Source organism: Coloeus monedula (genome assembly GCF_965178545.1).
Source record: "Coloeus monedula genome assembly, chromosome: 5".
NCBI classification, from domain to species: Eukaryota; Metazoa; Chordata; class Aves; order Passeriformes; family Corvidae; genus Coloeus; species Coloeus monedula.
The window spans coordinates 15123298-15144195 of NC_138785.1; the positions used below are offsets into that span (position 1 = coordinate 15123298).

Genomic DNA, 20898 nt, shown 5'->3' on the forward strand with positions numbered 1-20898 from the left:
AATAAAGGGTTTTTTTTTCCCTCTCTTTGGAATAAGTTCATGGACTTCTAGTACTTGAAAAACGAAATGAAGCTATACCTGTATCCTATGAATATTTTCCCTTAAGCATATGCCTCAACACATTATGTCTGACTAAATGATCACATGCTGTTGTTTTATGCTGACTTTATTCTGTCTAGAAGATGGACGGATCATTAAATTAATCATTTAATGCATTGCTCTGTTCCTTCTCCATACTGCTACATTTAAATAGCTTCAAACCCTATTTATTGCAGGCTGTTTGAGCTCTCTTCTGAAAAAAACCTCCTACATGGCCTTTTCTTTGATATTCGCCCAGTAGTATCTAAATCATTCACAGACATTACTAAGTTACCTTTACATGACCTCCATGTGATGAGACAAATGTATTATTTCTGTTTTATAAATGCAGAGGAGACAAAAGATGCTTGCCTATCATCCCTGCTGACTATGAGTGTCTATTTTGAAAGTATTAGGAGGTGACATTTTTCAGAGTATTAAGCATTCTGCAGATTCTGAAAGAAAAGACAAAATGTTAATTTTAGTTTGGGTCAGTTCTCATTTGCTTTGCCATTCAGCCCAGCAGACAGTTGTGTTTGTATAACTGGGTGTCAAGAAGGAGAGTCTAGAAATGGTGTGACAGGGCAGAAACTGCTTAAGTCAATATTGCAGCTGAAACATCAGCAAATCTTACCTGACCATGAAAGCTGGTGAAAATATTTATGGAACTAATCACACTTTGAGAAATCTTTGTATCAAATTAGATACCCCCCAAAAATATAGATTGGCTAATGAGTAATTAGTGTTGAATTAGATGTCAGACCTGTAGCAGGAATGAAATCCATCTTTCCAGGAAAAGCTGAGTTTAACACAAAAATCTTTTTTCTTTTAAATGCCTTGAAAAATAACCATTCTCTTTGAGGAAAATGAGACATGAAACTCTTTTTCATTTTTTAATGGGGTCCCATTATGCTAAAGACTGAGGGGCTCTGATGTAGATATTCCCAGTCTTCCTGTGACACAAATAAATGGACTCTGGATTTTCAATATTATTTCTTTTTTGTTAATGCAGAGGTACAGATTTGTCTGTCTATGCCCAGTGTGATTATTTGACATGCCATGAAGTGATTGGGAAAGGAAAGTTTGCTCTGAAGACCAATGTGATAAGAAAGTGCATTACCAAAAAATTGACACATACATATATTAAAAGTATATATGTATACATACATTATATTGCTGAAGATTTTAAAGCCATATTTCCTCTTAGATATGAATTTCTCTTAAATTAAGGTGAAGTATTCAATATACTTTTTCCATAAGAGGGTAAATATACATGGAAACATATGTAAATATGGCTAGGTGGGTTCTTTTTCTTCTCTTACAGAGTATGTGAGGCTGGTTTGTTTTGATGGGAGAAGGTGGGAAAGAATTCATTACATGTTTTTAAAACCAGAAATTCCTTTTAGTTATGAGTGAGTGGTTGTTTTGGAGTAGCCTACATAAAGGATTTTGATTTTTCCAAGCAAAATGTGTAATTTATCACTCAGAATAAATAATGTGTAACAGGGCAGAAGAGGGTACTCTGAGACTTACACTGTCAGTGATGTGTTTTCCTTGGTGAAATTTGATTTTATTGCCTAGAAGTAGTCAGTAGGCTTCTGTTAACAGCCACAAGCACTGCCAGAACAAAGAACTGAAAAAAGACAATGAATCTGCCAGACCCTGCCTCAAGAGGTGAATGTTCCCCCAGAAATCACATTACCCTGGAATTCCTGAACATTTCAGACTTGCAGTTTTGTTGTGAAAACTCTTCACCCGAAGGAGTTAAGAGGTCAAAACTATTGTAAAAGTTCCAAGGTCTACTTCTGTCACATAAGAAAATATCTATGGCAGTGTTTTTTTTCTGGGACCCCATAAAATCTTCCATTGAGGGTACATTTTCCTGGATGGCAAATTTCAGCTGAGTGACAGTAAGCTGAGACTTGCCTTAATTACCCTTTGTGGTCTCTTAGAAATATTCCATAGACCAAAGGCATCTGCAAACCACAGGTTGAGAACCACTGATTTGAGGAGGTGGCAGTAGTTAATTGTTCATGTGTCCTTGTTAAAATGAGCATCAATTCAGTCTGGGGATGAACTGTCTTTTTGCTGTGACTGGTGATTATGGTTTTGTAGTGGTATAATTGCTAGTCTAATAGAGGTAACTAAGGTTAACAACAGAGATAAGTAAATATCATCGAATTATTTCCTGCTTTTAATCCTGGTGAGATAGAAAATATATTTACAAATCCCAACAAACCTCCAAATTTATTATGCCCTGAAGGGAGGTGTTTGAGCTTTACTAATACGAGGCAGATTGCATGCCAGATAAGCCCTAGTAAACATAATTTTCAGGTGATAGTTTGCTTTCAGAGGATTATCCCATTAAAACTTGTGCAGGGTTTTGGAGCAGAGCTGTAGGAGCTTTTATTAACTGTCATAATTCTAAAGATTTTACTTGTTGATACTGAATGTGGACGTGTATGACATAATTGCTTTGGCTGGTTGAAAAATAGTGCCTATTGTAAATTGTGAATGAGTCTGTGGTCTGCAAAAACAGCTGTAATAAATTGTAAGGTGTGTGTTGTGCATGCTCATTTTCCAAAAAAATTTTGAGTTGTTTCAGCTCATAAGCTGTTTTCGGAAAAAAAAAACCCTTTGAAAAAACAGGCCTTTTCTGTTACTGAATAAAAATGAGTTTGTGAAATTGGAGAGGAATATATGGTAATTTTTGATAGCTTTGTTGCCATAGCAGATGCTGAGAGTGATTGAAAAATAAAAAGAAGAAGAAGAGTAGGTAGATATAAGTACCTAGGATTTACATCCCTAACTTTAGGTTTACTGCTCACATAGGTGACATGCTGGCAGTGCCTCTGGGCACAGGCTAAATTCTGATTTGATTGGGGCACGTAATCCTGAATCTTAGAAACCAGCAGAATGGAAAAAAACATTGTGTCATCCCCCCTGGTTAGGCAGACACCGTCCCAGGCACTGTGTAAGAAGTAGGTTCAGTTTGATTAGTACAGCACAAGAAAGAAATCCTCTTGCAGGTGAATATTTCCAGCATTTGTGCCGATGCTTGATGCTACAGCAAGAGAAAGCGGTTGTCACTTCTATAGGGATGTAGGGATGAGCCTCAAATCCTAAAAAAGCTGAGGAGCACCCAGTCCCTTGGCAGCAGTTACGGCTGTGCTGCTCCAGACATTGTGGAGGATAATCAAAACAATGGTGGCATGTAATTTACTCAGAAGCATTTCATTATTTAGATGGCTGTGGAATGACCAAATCCAACTGGTATGCAGGTGGTGATCTGGTAGTTCTGAAGCAGATGCAGTTTTATAATGCAGGTTTCAGTTCATATACGGGAATGACTTAAAACAGCTATATTTTTTTCCTAGCAAGCTATAAATGAGTCCTTGGTTTGCAGTTGTATTCAATTATTTTAAACCTATTTACAATGTATTCTATTGTAAAGCCATGACCTTTGATCTCCAGAATGGTTGCATGTCTTTTGTGGGAAGCAGGAAGTCTTGGGGCAAATGACACTTGCAGTGCAGTTTATTTTACTTAGACTTTGATTCCCCCCCCTCCCCCCTGTTTCTAGAACTGAAGACAAATTTCTGTTTCTATTGGATTATAAACAGGTTCTGGATAGCTTCAGCTGCTGCATAGTGCAGTGATATTTTAATTTGCTGGGTAGACATGTTTACTGTGTACTGTGTAGTTTATGAGTGTTACCATAAATGAGGTAATCTTGCATCTTGGTTTCCATGTGTGAAACATTACATGAGCTAATGCAGCTGCGCCACTGCTTGCTGGGTATTAGTAGACTTTATTTGGATGTAAAGTTTATACTGAACTACTTTAAATATTTGTGCTAAAACTGGTAGTGCTGCTTTTTTGATGTGTTTTATATGACACTGACAGATGCCAAGTTTCAGAAAGCAATGTAAGAATGTATATTCTGCTTTGTGCCCCATTGTTCTCAATAATGGAGATTCCAGAGTGAAATAATATTAATGACAACATTTTAAATTTATGTTCAGTTAGTGTTTCAGGGACTGGTTTATGTTAAGTATAGAGAGGAACAGTAGCTTCCTAGCATACTGTAGCAGTCCTAAAAACACACACATTCTCTCCAGTGTCTGGATTTGGAATTTAAAGTGACACATGTGAGAAAACAGAAAGTTGGTTTCTGCTCTGTGTTTGAAGGAATACGTAAAGATTTTTCCGTAGTTTAGTTTTACCTACCAAAATCCTTGAATCATCATGTTTTATAAAGGCTATGTTTTTAGGATCTAAGACTGTGTCTTTTTACTTAATTAAAAATATTGCACATTTTCAGTTTATGTAGCTAGTTAGGAAGGTGTAATACACAGTAAGCTATAAAATATGTCAGTGTATTTTGCTAACTCTCATATTAACACTTGCATGTAATTTCTTGGTCTGAATTTAATTTATGTTCTTCTTGATAAGTCCGAATAAGGGACATCTGTGAAGCACATTTAAAAAGACACTAAAATTATTTTGTATGATTAGGTACTTAAAAACAAGTACTAAAGAAACAGGTATATATATTTTCATAAGCCACATTAAAAGGGCCTTGTCCTGCTGAGGATGTGTTCTGAAGATCTCTAACACTACCTCGTGCTTTTCTCAGAATAGAGTTGGCAATTATTGTGACATGGAAGTTCATCTTTAAAGCAATTAGCTTTAAGAAACCAGTTGCTGCTTTCCTCCCTATGTGTCCTTTGCTTCTTACTCTTCTTCCTTATCTGTAATTTCAGCTTCTCCCAGATATTATTCCTTGTGACACTGCAGCTGAAGCAGCTCCACCAGTGAACTGGCAGGTGTGCATATGCTGCCTCAGCAGATCCAGTGACATGGATATTATGGATATTTTTTTAACTTGTATTATGAATTATTGTGGATATTCTTGATTGTGTGTAAATTATACTTTAGTTTCCTACAATAATTTTGCTCCTTGTATGTATTAGTCATTATCAAGTGTCTAATCAGAGGAATACAGAGTCATTTTGCATATTCAGAAACAAAATCACTCTATGGCATGGTTTTGACTTTGTTTTGCCAACATTAGGAATTTTCTAAAGGAGAAGTCTTTGGGATTTAGGTATTTAAAAAGTACAAGCTTGCCATACATATGGAATTAATGAAGTCCTTTATAAAAGAAACAAGTTTTTGAAATCTTACTATTGTTAATATTTGCATTTAATACCCCTGTGTATGCAGAGATTAACGTAAGGCTCAATGTAAACCTAGTTTCTTGTTTTCATATTTTTATTAATTATGTGCTTTTTACCAGCTGTATTAAACAGTTTGTTTCCCTTGAGTGGAACAGCAGCTGTAAGGCCTTTGAAAATATTCATTAGTGTACGTCTCACTCAATATAATGTGAACCCCCCACTGTTTTAAGTAGAAGGATCTTTAGGTTATGAAGTGAATTTAGTCTACAATCCATTTTTACTTGTAGTTTCCAGTAAACTTTTTCTTTAAGGCTTTTGCATTTTGCCATAGTTTGTGTTTTTCTTTAAGCTGTTGCCTTTGAAACTGTTAGTTTGCTGAAGTTTAAGTTTTGTCATTTATCAGTTTCCTAATTGAACAGTTTTCTAATTCTGTGGATAGGTGGTTGAAAATGTGACCTCTCAAGTTTCAAATTTACCTAGGCAATTAAAAATTACACTGTATTTTGAGGCCCAAAATTTTTGGTAATGATTTTCACTTCTTAACTCTGGCATAACTGGAAAGAATGAATTGTGGCTTTCAGGAGCTGGCAGTGTAGCCCCTCTCCTTCCTCCTCTTGGTTTCCTTGTGCAATCTTACTGGAGGACGGAAGGTCTTTCTTCTTTTCCTCCCTCTCCCCTACTCCCGACATTGCAGGTGCTGGTCAGACAGGATTTGTGCCTGTGTGTCAGACACTACCACATTCTGGTGAATTTCCATGGTTTGACAGTCACCATTGCTCTCTGTTCCTGGTAGTTCTGAAAATTCCTAATCTTCTCCCCATTTGAAGGTTTTTCACTGGGTGCTTGAGCATTGCCCAGACAAATTTTGTGCAGAACTAAATACTAAGTGTTACACTGTAATGTTATTATCTAGTGGCAATGAAGTGTCTGGGAAACAAACGCCAAAACACAAGACAGCTGGTGGAACTTCTGTCCATAAATGAGTCACAAGCTTTTAAGAAATCTCATTTCTACAAGCACCTGTATTTTTCCTTTTGTTCATAGAGTGTGATACTGAATTTCTCACACATAACCATGCCCAGGACCAATAAGATAATTGTAATACTTAAAAATTAACAACAATTAACAAGTTGATTTTAAGAACTTTTTGCATTTTAGTATTTTTAGTCCTCCAATGTCCAGAAAAATATTTTGCTAACATCTTAACTTCAGCAGAAACAGATATGGTTATGTCAAATATCATGAATTATCATTAATTTTAGTTCTCATCACGTCATGATAATAATGTTATTTCCCATATATACACTTACATTTTTGCAGGTAAAAGGTTTTTGTCTTCTTCTATATCTCTATTTGTGTGCACACACTAAGCTGGACATTTTTCTTGTGAGTTTTTAGTATTTCCCATAATCATACACTAAAAATTTCATTTCGGCTCACAACAATAGGGCTTTTCATATGTAATTTGAAGGATAAATCAGTAATTATGCATTTAATTGGCTAATAAATCATAGCACATTTCCCTTATTTTCTGTAGTGCTATGCTAAATCTTTATAATGTGGCCTGGTGTATTTTTGTAAAGGAGAAAACTAAAGGGCTTGTTTAGTGTATGTACAGTGCAGGAATGACATAATTATGTAAGGTGTTTACTATGTTATATGAGAAGTCCCTGTGACTACCTGCTTAGGGATTTTATGAATGTACATTTTAAAGGATGTGTTGAAGTTTTAGATTTTACCACTATATAATGTATATATTTAGTATGTAAATAGCAGGAGGGGACCTTGCTCAAGCTAAAACAAATTTATAAAAAATGCTGCAATAGAACTTTTTGAAATCTCTGCACTTGTGATTCAGATTGAGTATCAATTCTCAGACTTTTACAATTTTGTTAATTTTCAGAGTTGTGATTTTTTTTTTTTTAATGGTGAATGGGGATTTATTGAAACACTTTAAAATTTGAGAAAGATTTTCGGTAGCAGAATATATGGATGTCATTTCCATCAACACTGCAGGTTATGATATTTCATTTCCTTATGAGAAAAGTGTGGGATCATTTGGTATGTTTGTCTTCATTTAGAGGATGAATTTTTCCAGAAATATTTATGAGTAAAATAACATGAACACTGCCACAATTAAATTGTGAATAAAGACCAGGTTAGATACAAAAGAATGAAATGTAATCTAAGTCACTTTTTGCCTGTGGAAAAGCACTGGCCTTTTTATTGTTTGTATTCGTGAGAGGAAACTGGAGAGGATGGTTGTTACAATAAAAATTGGGATTAACATAACTGATTTACAAGAATTTAAGGTATCAATGACATTGAATTATATGCCCAGCAAATTCTGTCATCTCAGTGGCAAGGCCAGTACATAAAGTCACCAGAAGACTTTGTCTAAAAATTTTGTGAGTAAGATGGAATTTTTATGTGTGTGTATTTCCATGTCACCTGATTCCTGGAACAGACTCAGAATTGCTATAATAGAAGTTTGTTCTGAGAGACAAGGAATAATTTTTTTCTTTTTAAGCTAAAACTTCACAATTAATTATTTCATTAAGTAATTTACAACATTTTCTAGGTGGAGTGACAATAGCAAGATTTATATTAATACTGAACAATGTTTCCAATAAGATTTTAGGATGTGTGCATGCAAACTAAGTAGTAGTAGGACGTGCTATACTATTACATTTAATAAAAACAAAAAAATCTACCCACATAGGGTAGCTGCATAAAAGCCCATTATTTTGATGTTTTGGTTAATTATAAAATGTCCACTTGAATTTACTTCCATCCTGGAGAAAAAAAAACCAAACAAGGTATTTAGAGAATTGAGAACATTTTAAGATGGAGGATTAATAAATTGCTTCTAGCATTACATTAATAAACAATTGGAATATTCTGCATTAATTCTGCACTCAACCTAAAGTGCCACTTCCCAAATTAAATACAGCAAAAACTCAATGGGACCACTCAGAGAAGTTCATTTTACTTCGGACCGTTTGGTAGCAAGTACACCCTGTCTAATCCTTGTGTGGCAAGAATTCTCTTGACAGCTTGTCACAGAATGAAAGTTTTTCAAATGTGACTATTTCAAATTATCCCAGGTATTTCTTGTACCAATAACGAAGCAGAGAATAAGTTCTTTCTAAGGAGTTCTAGGTATTTTTTCTTTGATTCTCACTGTTGTCTTCATCAGTTATTTCAAACCCCAGTTGGAAGGCAGACACAGAATGGAATCTGGAATTGAAACCCAAACATTTGATTAAACAGAGTGGTAACTTCCTGAACCTTTTTCCACAGAGGTGCAAGGGAAAACAATTTCCCCACATTCTCTTATCACATACATCATTACGGAAATGTGCTATGTGGCTTCAGTAATTTACGAGTGTGGGGCAAACAAAAGAGATTTCTATTTAGAAACACAGCCCATTGCAGCCATACTCCTCCTAATGAACAGTTTGATGAATAACTCTTATCCATGTGCCCACTATAGCAGTCCTGGAATTGTCCCATTGCCACCAATTTATTTTCTATGGGCATCATATTATGTTGGGTTGTATTCTGTTACAATGCAATGGAAGACAAGTGTGAAGAGGGTGGGAGCCAATCATTAAGATACACGTTTAAGCAAAGCTTGTGTCTGTTCTTTGATTGACAAGACTGCAGTAACATTTATACATAGTGTACTTCTACATTTGCACTGTATTTCTGGTTCCTTTTCTTCGCTTGGGAGTTAGAAGTTCTTGGCAAAGCTGAATATACAAAATAAATATAAACCTCACTGCAAAGATGGGTCCCTCAGAGAGAGAGAGAGAGAGAGAGAGTAGAAAATGATTTAATGCAATAATGATTTTAGCTATACACAGGCATCCCTTTTTTGTCTCGATTTGTTAAATTACCTGACGTCTCCATGCGTAATTTAAACAAGATTTTGTTCTCTAGTCTTTCTTCCTTTTGAGCTATCTTCTCAAGGAGAAGGATGATGAATGGAAACATAAACATAGCATGAGAATGTGAACTAGTTCCCAAACATTTCAGTGGTTTTTATAAACAACTGGTCATTGTTACCTTTTGCTGGATTACAGTTTCCTTCAGAACAACAGTGCTCTTCAGCTGCATTACAAAGTTGATTCTAAATGTTTTTGCGTAGTTGCTTAAAGGCTTTAATGTTTAAATAATGGTTATATAATTATACATTGTTTAAACAATTAGCTTTTAAGGCTAGCAGTAAGCTCACATTTTATACACATACTACCAAAAAATGATAATGAAACTGCATTTTAAAGATATGAAGTGACCTTAGAGTGAGCAATCATAGTATATGGACATTGGTTTCAATCTTAAAATTTGATTTTTAACATGCTTGTTTTCATTTATAGCATGACTAGTCATTCCTGCCATTCTCCTGGGCTGGTCTTTGAACACAGGCATGGGAAACAGCAAGTTTTTGACCTTCTGAATCCCATTTTCAGGATTCCTGCTGCGATGTGTGCCCTCTTCTCTATGATAGAAAGTGCCAGCTTGCATCTCGCTGGTCTACACAGGCACAAAGAGTTGTCTGAGGTTTGAACTGAGTGCCTTGGAGGGGCAGGATTATCATCACAGTGTTGTTTGTTGTCCCATAAGACATTGTGGCAGCTGTTGATTTCTATTTTGAAACTATCAAAATAACTGCAATTGACACAAAAAACTAAGGTCATGCGTAATATTTTAACTTTAAAAAGTGTCGTATTTTGGGTCCACTATTTCTGCGTAAGCTGTGATTTGTTTACCTTTCTAAAATAAGACTGAATTGCATTTGTAATCTTCTCAGATGGCATTCATAGAGTGATTAAATTAGGAATTTTTAAATGTGTAACAGTTTAATACAGTAGCAGAAAGTCTAAGGATAAAAAAGTTAAATACATTTTGTCTATTTTATAGAAGCATTTTAGAAATTGTCTTTTATAGCTGCACTGTTTTCATTTTAGATACTGTACATCTTTAACGACTTTCTAATTTATACAATTTTTGTTTCATTGTCAAAACATTTAATTATATCATGTCTTGAAGGTGTAAAGCTGTCAAATAAATCAGAGACTCGGTATAAACATTTGGTGAATTGCTTTTGCTACCATACTGTAGTTGTTACTGGGCAGTTGGAACTTTTTTAAAGCATTTACTCAGCAGGTACAGGACAGCACTGGCACAATGAATTGCTGATTGCTTGTAAAACAGCAGGTAGTAATGCCCTCACTCCTTGGAGCTCTGCTTTGTAAAATCGAGTGGCAAGATAGCGTGGCAGAGAGAGCCAGCACACAGCAAATGTGTTTCCTGCCTAAGGGCTGCTGGAGATGGCCAATCCTATTCCCTACCACCCAAAAAAAAAAAAAAAAAAAAAAAAAAAAAAAAAAAAAAAAAAAAAAAAAAAAAAAAAGTGTAATTGTTGCTGTTTTCCACAGTGCAAAAAATTAAAGTTCCCACCACTAGAGGGAAGGGAACATGTTCAGGCTTTGTACAATCTGGCAACGAAAATTGAAAGGTTGCTTTTCTTGATGAAGGCCTTAATAGCTGTATTTAAATAAAATTAAATTTAAAAACCTCAACCAAGCAAAAAAAAAAAAAAAAAAAAACCCAAAAAAAAAACAACAAAACCCCAGACCAACAACTTGCAGGTGCTTTTAAAATGTTTAACCTCCCTCTGAAAAGAGACGAGCCTTCTCTTTTTTGAGCAATATTTTGTCGCGGTGTCAGTACAAACTGCAGGCTGCCCAGAGCCGGGTTTGGATGAAGTAAATTAGTTCTACTTTGAAGCTTTTCTTCTCTGCCCCTTTGAGAGTGCACGGGGAGGCCCTGGGCCGAGAGCTGCTTTTCATTAGTGCCCCCAGGTACCTATTTGAAAGGCAGAGCTCTCCTAGCACACACAAACACGGCGCTAGAGGAAAGCCTGCCTTGCTGGACAGCCCGTCGGCTGCGCGGCTCCTCGCCTCTCTTTCCAGTCAGGTGCTTCCCAATCAGAGTTAATTACTGCGGTCATTTACCGCAATCACCCTCTCCCCGTCGCGGGGTGGCACCGTTTGAAGCGGGCCAGGTTTGAAAGCCGCCGCGGGGGTCCCCGGGAGCGCCTCATTAGCGCCGGGGCTGCTCCCCCGCCACATCCCTGCGCCCAGTGCCCCCTGAGTCCTCCCTGGCCGGGAACGGGGCTCGGAGCCACGACTCCGCCGCTGGGCCCGGGGCCCTCCCTGGCAGCGGCGCTTTGCCAGCGGCGGCTCCGCTGCAGCGCTGAGGGGAGGCATCCCCAGCCGCGCTGCCCGCCAGCTCGCAGTGTTTCCAAACGCTGCCAAAAAGGGGGTTTTGCTGTTTGGCGCATACCTGGGGTGATTAAGGGGTAGAATTGAAAATGCAGAGCTGGTTTCCCGTATGCCGTGCAGGGCAAAGCTGGGGTGACAGAGGCTGGTACCTGCAGCACTGGGGTGATGGAGGCTGAGGAGGTACCTGCAGTGCTGGGGTGACGGAGGCTGGAGGGCACCTCCGCACCTGAGGTGACAGAGGTTGGAAGAGGTACCCGCAGCAGTAAGTGCCCTGTGGTGTGAAGGTGGTGATACTGTACAGCTATGGGTTCCTTCCACTTTCCTGGGTAAAGTCACAGTTTCAGGGAATATTCTAAGTTGGAAGGGCCCCTCAAGGATCACTGAGCCCAAGTCTTGAGTAAGTGGCACACAGGGTCCCTTACAGCTCTGATGAGTCAAGGGCCTGATGGTGTCCTTGTGCTTAGCATCCTCTGGGTAAGAAAGCTGCCTGCCACTTCACAGGTACATAGTTTTATTAGAGTGTGGTTTGATTAAAACCTTGTAATTTGGTTGATGCCACTTTAAAACATGGCATAATATTGTGCTGGGTTATTTTTTGGTTTTGTATTTTTTTTAAGCTTGGTTTTTTTCCATCCTGGGAAGTAATGTCATAGTTGCTTGTTTCCCTACTAGAGAGCAAGAGCTGCCTCTGGGAGTTCAGCTTCTGAATTAAGTAGATATTTGGAATATGGGAGTTAAATATTGTTTTACTACAGTATATTTTGACTTCATTTCTAAATGTGAGGGGTTTTTTTTAGCACATCTATGAAGAAAAAAACTATGTTGTTATTTTAAGGGAAAATTCTGGGGTTTTCTAGCATCTTATTTGGCTTATAACTGGAGAATATGTAGTTAATAAAAATGTTAATAACTGACCATATGCTTGTTCAGCATTTAACCTCTGAATGGTCATAATATTCATCTCCTATGCCCTTCCCACTAACATGGTTCATGGCAGAGTAATATAAAGCTTATGAAAAGTTTGCTCTCAACTGGCTACAGAATGTCTGTTGCACTTGGAGGTGTTTATGCCTTGGTTTCCTGAGCACGCTCAATATACTCAATATATCACTTGTCCTTCTGTGTACAGCTGTCAGTGGAAATTTGAAGCTGGTTAGGTGAAAGAAGGGAATAAAATCTAGAAAAAATTACTCTGTCTGCAAGAAAGCATTATGAACAAAGCTGTTTGAAACTGAACATGCAATACATCATGAAATTAGAATAAAAAATTACAGATTTTGTGTTTTCTAAGGATGGATGTTTTAAGAAGTCATTTATAAATACAATGCATTTTCAATTTGATTTCTTTTAAGCATTGAACTTGACTCCTAAGAGCTCTTTGTTCTGTTGTGAATTCCAGCACTAGCCAACCTCCTCCCAGGGACCATGAGACAACTCAGTGGATCCACTGGAAGAGGGAATGACAAACAGGATTGGGGCAGTGTTCTCCTTAATCAGGGAACTGGTAGCTCTGGTCCTAGGGTATTTGATAGGTGAGCCACCCTGAGCTCCCGTTAGTCTGGATCCAGACTTCCCGATAGCTTTCTATGCAAATGTGTCAGAACAAGATGTTAAATGGGAACCTGTGTGTTTGAGCAAGTTTGTAAAGAGCATTTCATTTCCGAATAGTATATTTCACAAATCTGAATTTTTTTAAGTGCTGAGTGTCCTTGATGCATAAATTCTCCCTTTCTCTGTCATTCTCAAAGTCAAATGATGATTCTCCTTTGTCATTCCAGTTAAATGTCAGCTTCAAGGAGTCTGATGTACTTGCCAAACACACCTTGTAGTGTCATCTTAAGAAGCCCCTCAGAATGGCTTTATCAAAGATCAGGGTTTCACTGTTCATAGTTATCTGAAGGAATCAAATCCTGTTCTTATCTGGGCACCTCAGCCCCAGAGTGGGTTACACATTTGTCCCGCGTGATGATATAGTGCTGTTTCCTATTTTCGTAGCTGTTTGATTTATTCAGATGTACCCTAATTGCCTTTGTAAATCTTGTGTTCTGTTTCCCAAAAGCTTTAGAATAGTTCTATTCTGTGAATTAGCAGACAGGTCAAATGACGAGATTGAAATAACTTTTCTGCCTGACTTGCATCTAAACTGTGTTTTGAATTCTAAATTCCTTGACCTTTTGTCATACTGTTTCCTAATCTTAAACAATTTTTTCTGGAGCGTTTTTTTGCCCCCCACCACTGGCTTCAAAGACAAATTAGATTAGTCTCTACAACTCCTCTAAGATGTTTGCTTGTGCTGTTTGCAGTGATTTGAAGACCATGTGTTTGCAACCATTTCTGTCTCCTCTTACATGCATACTAATACTTGTTGATCATCACAGCTCTTGTGAATTGGGTATACAACTGACACATCAAAGCACAGCATAAATGCTGCAAGCTGTTGAAACAGAGTGCAAAAATAAAGCAGCAGTTCACTTTTAGGGCTTACAGAGTAAGTCTTAGGGAAGGAAGAAATGTACAAGCAGTTTTTAAATATAAAATACATTAAAAAATCACTAGTTTCTCACAGTTTGAAGTGTGTTGTGCTGCCATTAACCAAACAATATGCTTAGGCTTAAACTTTGAGGATTCGATGGAGTGGTAGTACGCAGCCTAAATACTTAATTGAAAGCCATTTCAAGGCTAGTTTTGTCTGTGTTCACATAAACCTTTTTTTGCATTTTAGTGATGCAAGTTCAGTTCGTGTTTCTGGCGCTTTCTAAAACTTCATGACCTTCACTGCTGTCACTGAGTTTGTATGTTGCATTAGGATTATGCTAGCTGTATGTTCAGTAAGTATAAGTAAACTAAAACCCCACTGCTGAATAAGTGTACTCCAGTACTTCCCTGAATTTCAGAATTTGGCCTGTTTCAAGCTTCAGTGTTTAAAACGCTCGCACAACCTCAAAGGCAAGCAAATGTTGCCCGGTTGGAAGTTTCGAGGTGTGTGTTTTGCACCTCTTAAAGGGAAAGAATCTGTAACATAAAAGGTGAATCACTGTTTGCCATCCTTTCAGAGGCTCGGAGTCCTGTGACCTTTCAGTTTGTCTTTGCTAACGCTTGACATTCAGGCTGTGATCACAAGGCTCAAGGAGGTGCCACGCAGAAGTCCCTTGGCTAGGAGTAATGCAAGTTAGCTGAAGTGTTGGAAGCAGTGTCCCTGCGTTAGACTTCTGAGGGGAAAAATAAGTTATCTTGGCAGAGTGGGACGCTGAGACAATCAGTGCACAGCACTGTGCACTGTGAAATGCAGTCCTGTCTTGTGGGATTTTGGTGTTTGGTGGTTGGGGTTTGGTTTTTTTTAAACACAAAACTTCATTTGAACTAATTTGACTTAGCAACTGTCAGCTGTGTGGTTAACAGCCTGTGCTTCCCTGGGTAATAGGTTCCAGATTCAGACTGTCAGTCTTCATGCAAACAAGTGCTGGAGGAACTGGGAGAGGAATTGCTGAATTTCAGGGAGGAAGGAACTTCCTGCCTCCTTTTGGTGCTGTATGTGAGGATTTTCAGAAAGAGTTTTCATTCCCTGTCTTGGCCTCAGGATGCTGATGACTTTTCTGCAGGAGAGAATCCTCTTAACCGAGTAGGAGACATTCTAAATGAGAACAATAAATACAGGGGTGTGGTGGGGGAAAGTGGAAATGGTGGATAACTCAGCAATGCCTCCTGATGTTGTCAATACTTGCTTGTAGCCAACATTGTAGTAAGAAATGGTTATGGACTTACCAGTCACATTTTCTGTATGTCTCTGGGGAAGGACAAATGCAAGCCACATATATCAGTATTATCAGAGTTAAAATAACGATGGCCATTTGTGTGATTTCACAACTGCAATTAATTGTGGCTTTTATGTATTATTTTTCGTGGAGGGGAATTTATTAAAGCCTTCCTGATCGTTTTTTGTTCCTATGACAATTCTATACCTATTCTGTACCTCTTGGTGAGAAGAAACCAAACAGGGCCATTCCTGGGCTGCCTTTTGGGAAGCATCTTTTTATTGATGGAGCCAGTTGGCTGAGGCAGGTTTTGCCCACTCTTTTTTTTTCAGTAGGGAAGTTAGTATTGTAACAACCATGGCTGGTGGAATTTGTGCACAAGTGAGGTTAAGCAACACCTAAAGTAGATGTCTAAACTTTGAAACTTCAGAATAAAAATGCATGATTTGTTCTGTTCGTAAAGTGTTCATAGGAAATTGTAGCAGTTCTGCCTTAAAGTATTTCTCTCAAATTTTCAGATTATCAAGGATACACTGAGAAATATTTTATAGGTGATCACTGCCCTTTATGGAAAGAGTAACTACAAATGCTCCAATGCAATTTTTCATATTCATTGAAATCTTTTATTCCTGGCACCTAATAATAGACATTTCAATTGAGAGTAAAGCTGAATTTCGAAGGGAGGGTAGCTTTCATTTTATAAAATCTGTAGCAGCTGTCTGACTTTTCCATTTAAACTGCAAAATTACTGTTGTAGACTCAATATAGAAATCACCGAAAAATACAAATGTGCTCAAGATTTTGGCTAAACATACTACTCTTATTTTGGTAATAATGATGTAAATTCAGATAGGAGTTTCAACCATTGCATTGCAAAATATTTTTCTTTGTTTATGTGCTGCTCATGCAAAATATACCTTGCCACAAGGTAAGTTACACTATTCCTCAAATTTTCTTTTTTGTCATTATTTAGTAGCTTAATGTTCAATATAAAGAAGGAACAGAGGAGGGGAAGTTTCTCTTCCAGAGATCTCCTGTGTCTGAGCTTCTCAGACTGCTGACTGCTTTTTTCTGTGAGATCAGTTGTCTTCAGTAAAGCATCTGAGCTAAATGTTTTATTAGGACCGTATTTTCCAGAGTATTTTATCCTGGTGTCAGTAACCAAGTAGAGAAATAAAGTAAAAGGTTCACTTTTGTTACAACAGTAATGAAGAATTGGCAGTGTGTTTCTGGAACACACACAAAGGAAAAATGAAATAGTTACTTTAATTTTTTCTGTAAGTAATGCTCAGTTTCTTGAGTATTTCATACTTAAAAGAATTTGTGAAGTACAGTAAGTAAAACTAAATGCATTTGCTTGAAATAGTTACTTACCAAGTAAAAAACCACCAGTCATGTAAATGGTTTTGATGTTCCTTTCATCCATTTGAAATTTGTGTTACCTCATGCAGAACATGGAGTTTTCTACTTAGTACATTTGCTGTCTTCTTCCTTCTGATATCCTCAAGGCAGGCCTGAATTCAGTATCTTTCTAATAACTTTATATACATCTTTATTCTCAGATGTCTACCCATGTGATCAAACAGTGTCGCTGGTGAAAGCACGTTTGGTAATTTACTTTTTAAATCCTGGAGTTTACTGAGAAACCTCCAAAGATAAAGCCAGCACTTGAAGAGTTAATATGTTATTAGGAGGACAGGAAATCTGGCAACTATTGCAGAAACTAGACCTAATGGTGCACACAAACAATTCGTCAGTCTTGGTAAATGTGAATGGCTTTCTACAAAGTGGCTGCTTTTGCTTTGTTTGAACAGCCTAAACTTTTCCTTTTTGGAGTTTAAATCTTAGAAGTGAAATGTGATCCCCATATTGAATCAAAATAATTTAATTCAAAACATATTTTGATTGGAACAAGGCTGACGTGGAAAGAAACTCTAGAATAAAAAAAAAAAGTTGAAAGGACTTTCTATCATATATTTAGCAGGAAAATTTGAAACAGTTCTAATTAGGCTGAAAAAACCAGCCTTCTTCATTGTAACTTACAAAGGTCATATATCAATGTTAAGGCAGCATTACCAACTTGTGTCTGAAAGCCGGCACATGCAAGCATCGTTCCAGTTGTTTGCTTTTGTTGGGTTTGGGGTTTTGTTTTGAATGCATGTGCACACACGTGTTTCCAAGCCAGAACATGTATTTAGTTTAAAGTAGTTACCTGCTACTGCAGTTATGTGGGTGCTTTGTCGTGTTCAAGAAGAGTATTTTTCACCTGAAAGTTGTGGTTGTGCTAAAAATGTGTGAAATCCTAATTCACGCTTTTCTGTTTATCCTTAAATATTTTTCAAGTGGCATGTAAAAGAGACTCCATTTTAAGCATTTCAGAGAAAATTCTTTCAGAGGGGAATTAAAATGTTTAGTCCATTAAAAGTAACAGGCAATTATTTTTACTTGAGATTTATTTCTTACTTGCTGGTGAAGTGTATGCCTGGATTTGTTGGTTTGGTTGTTTGAGGTTTTTTTTTTTTTTTTCAATTGAGTAAATAGGGAAGATTATTCATATACGGGTAGTTTTGGTTTCTCATCAGTTTCTCTTTTGATTTTAACATTTCATAAACCACATTTTGTATGGGTTGGACTCCTTTTCTGTCGTTCAAATAAGAGTGGCATGCATGTTTATGCTGTGCTTCAAAATTACTTTCCTTTAATCAGCATAGGAATAAGGCAAGTAAGTCTGTCATTTATTTCTGAATAGCTTGACTGTGAATATATATCTGTGCTGATGAAAAAAAAAGGCAGTTAAACCTTTCATCTAATTTCAGTGTTGGAACATCCCAAACTCAAGCGCAGTATATATTCATTTTTAATAGACATCACTTCATATGTTATATGTCACTGCATAAAATCTAAAGCAGAAATAAAAGTAGAGGGCAAAAGCCAATGGTAGTCACTTTGAAGATACAAGTCTTGATTCCAAAGGTATAATATTGTTTGGGAAAAATATATCTTGATAAATCTTCAGAGAATTTGTACTGGAAAAAGGAAAAATCATTCCTAACCTGCTAGTTTTGTGGTTTTTGTCATTCCCTCCTTGTTCTACCAAATCATTTGTATTAGTATTAGACTGATGTTAGTCTTTGGTTGCCAGCAGTAAATTATTCTCTGTTCAGTCCTTTCGGAAAACAGGACAGAAAAAGATGATCATAAAATAGTGAATTTCAGAGTTGTTCACGATGTGATAGTTTTGATTGCTCATATTTAGTGACATCAGATTGTGCATTCAAAAAATATTTATGAATAAACTAAAATTTCCTAGTTAGATCAAAGCTTCTATTTGTTGATGTGTCTGAAGTGTTTCTACCTTGGGAATAGAGAAATGAAAGTTACTAATAGGTGTTTGTGTTTGACATCTGTATACTGTACTTTTTAGCATATCTCAAGTGTTTTAGTCTCTGCCTAATAGATCTCATTAAAGAAACAGATATCGGCCCCAAGACAGTTTGTCAAAGTTAATACGAGTCCCCTGTGGACAGAATTGACAATCTGTGTGTCGCTTCATGTGACTGTCTTTCCATGGGCTTGTTTGATCTTGTAACAATTGGAGATTAGTCCCTGATTTGTTTTACAGTAACTCTGGGGATTGGCTATTCCTGTATTTTGCTGGACATTTTCGAGGGTGTCCTTGTTGTGCACATTTCCCTCAGAGCACAGGGAGAGCGCTGTGCTCGCTCTGCCCTGGGAGCGCTGGCAACTCTTCTGTTTGCTCTAGGAGCAGCATGGAAAGGATGTTCATATTCCATGGCTGGGTGCTGGATTTAACTCGAGCCTTAAACGAGCACTGCCTGTCCTAAATGAAGTTGAGGCTGAAGTAACCCTAAATGCTGACCCATCGATAGGCTTGGCTTAGGTTTGCAAGAGGTAAAAGCTAACAGCAATGTTTAAAAGCAACAAAGAAGGTAAACCCCCTTCTTTTTATAACCAAATAGTTCTGCAAATTGCAAGCTCTGTATTTCTCAGATGCTTTCTTACGAGGATCCCTATTTAAATACACCGGAATGGCTGCAAAGTGCGTCACTTTGCTGATCTGGTACAGGGTGTTGTTTTCCTTGGAAGTCTATTCTTTAGTCATTTTACAAGCTGTTAATTATTATTCCTCCATTGATTAAGTCATAGCATAAGCACTTCCCTCCAACCAAGACCTTAACTGTGAACCTGAAATATCAGGCAAGCTTATTTGGCCTTTGAATTTGTGTGCTGTTTGGTCTGTCCTTTGATGTCCTGATGCTGACTGTAGCTGGTTTTCAGTCATCCCTTTCACCTGGGATTTGGCAACTAAGATTTTTAATTGGCTTAATAAGCAAAAAAAAAATTACCTACTTTTGCATCTGTACAAAATTTCAAATGTAAAATAATTTCAAACTTGAAAACGAGAAGTAAGGTCAGGATGGCTCCCAACCATTCCCTGAGAAGGCAAAGTGTTTTAGTTTTGCTTTTTTAAGGAAAAAAAAAAAATCACATTTATACTTACATTAATCTAAGGAGTTGTCAGTGGTATTCCTTTAGTTATGCAGGTCCCTTTGTGAGGGTAATATGACTCATTGAAAATCTAGCTTTTGTAGAAAAGGAGAATATGAACAACTGCAACACATGCTGAATATTTACATATGTATCTTTAAAAATAATCACAAGTTCCTAACATTCTTCATTTTTCTTGGCATTAAATAGTTATAACAGTACGTATGTTCTAGGGTTAATTTTTTTTTAGCAGGGTAGTGTGGAAATTAATTCTTATCATTGTCATTTGCTGAGCCCTGTAGAATTTTATGGCTGCACATTGCAGTATTATGGACACTCATGAGACTCCTGACTGGTTTTATCTTATTAAACAATTTTGAAATCATTAATTTTTAATTGGCCCACTTGTGGATTTTTTATCGTTTTAATTGTGTGTTTGTGTCTAAATATTGGGTGTTTTTTAAATTAAAAAGAAAAAAAAGTCCTGTCTAGCATAGATGTTGTAAGGTATTGCTATTTGATTGTCCAAACAGATACTATACTGTGTGGGGATTCATTTTAAAGAATGCTTTTAGCAATTCAGCATCCTAATAAAAGTAATAGTAAAAAAAGAATGATATGATGTCTAAGATATGTACAGGTCTTTTCTTGATTGAAAGTTCTAATTAAGTGAATCGAGGAAAATTAACTGAAATTAGCTGTCAGAAAGTCACATTTAAATGAGTGATGATCTGGTGTGGCAGTAAACATTTAAATGATATAAATTGCCATTTAAGTGTATGGTTTAATGTTTGTCATGCATTAATATGACATGAGACTGCAGTGACAATCAAGCAGCTTGCTCTAATTTGAACATATTTAGGGCTTTTGTGTGGAGTGCACCACACAAATTAAGACAATTGCTGGTTTTATGTGTCAATTTAAATGTTGTTTTCAGGCATCAGTTAATGAAACAAACCCATCATTTTTGTGTGCAAATTGCAGAGTGATTTCCTTGGTTTTCAGATTAATTTCAACTTCCTCTGCTCAAAATTAGGAATTTCCTTTGCAGGGAAAATGCCATTCATTTTGCTAGATGAAGAG

The 20898-nt window shown here is 37.0% G+C and overlaps 1 protein-coding gene across 4 annotated transcripts in view; it reads left to right on the forward strand.

The window, feature by feature from the left end:
• The window catches only part of LRBA (LPS responsive beige-like anchor protein), a 372381-nt gene that overhangs the window by 295873 nt on the left and 55610 nt on the right, over positions 1 to 20898 (forward strand). The window lies entirely within an intron of this gene.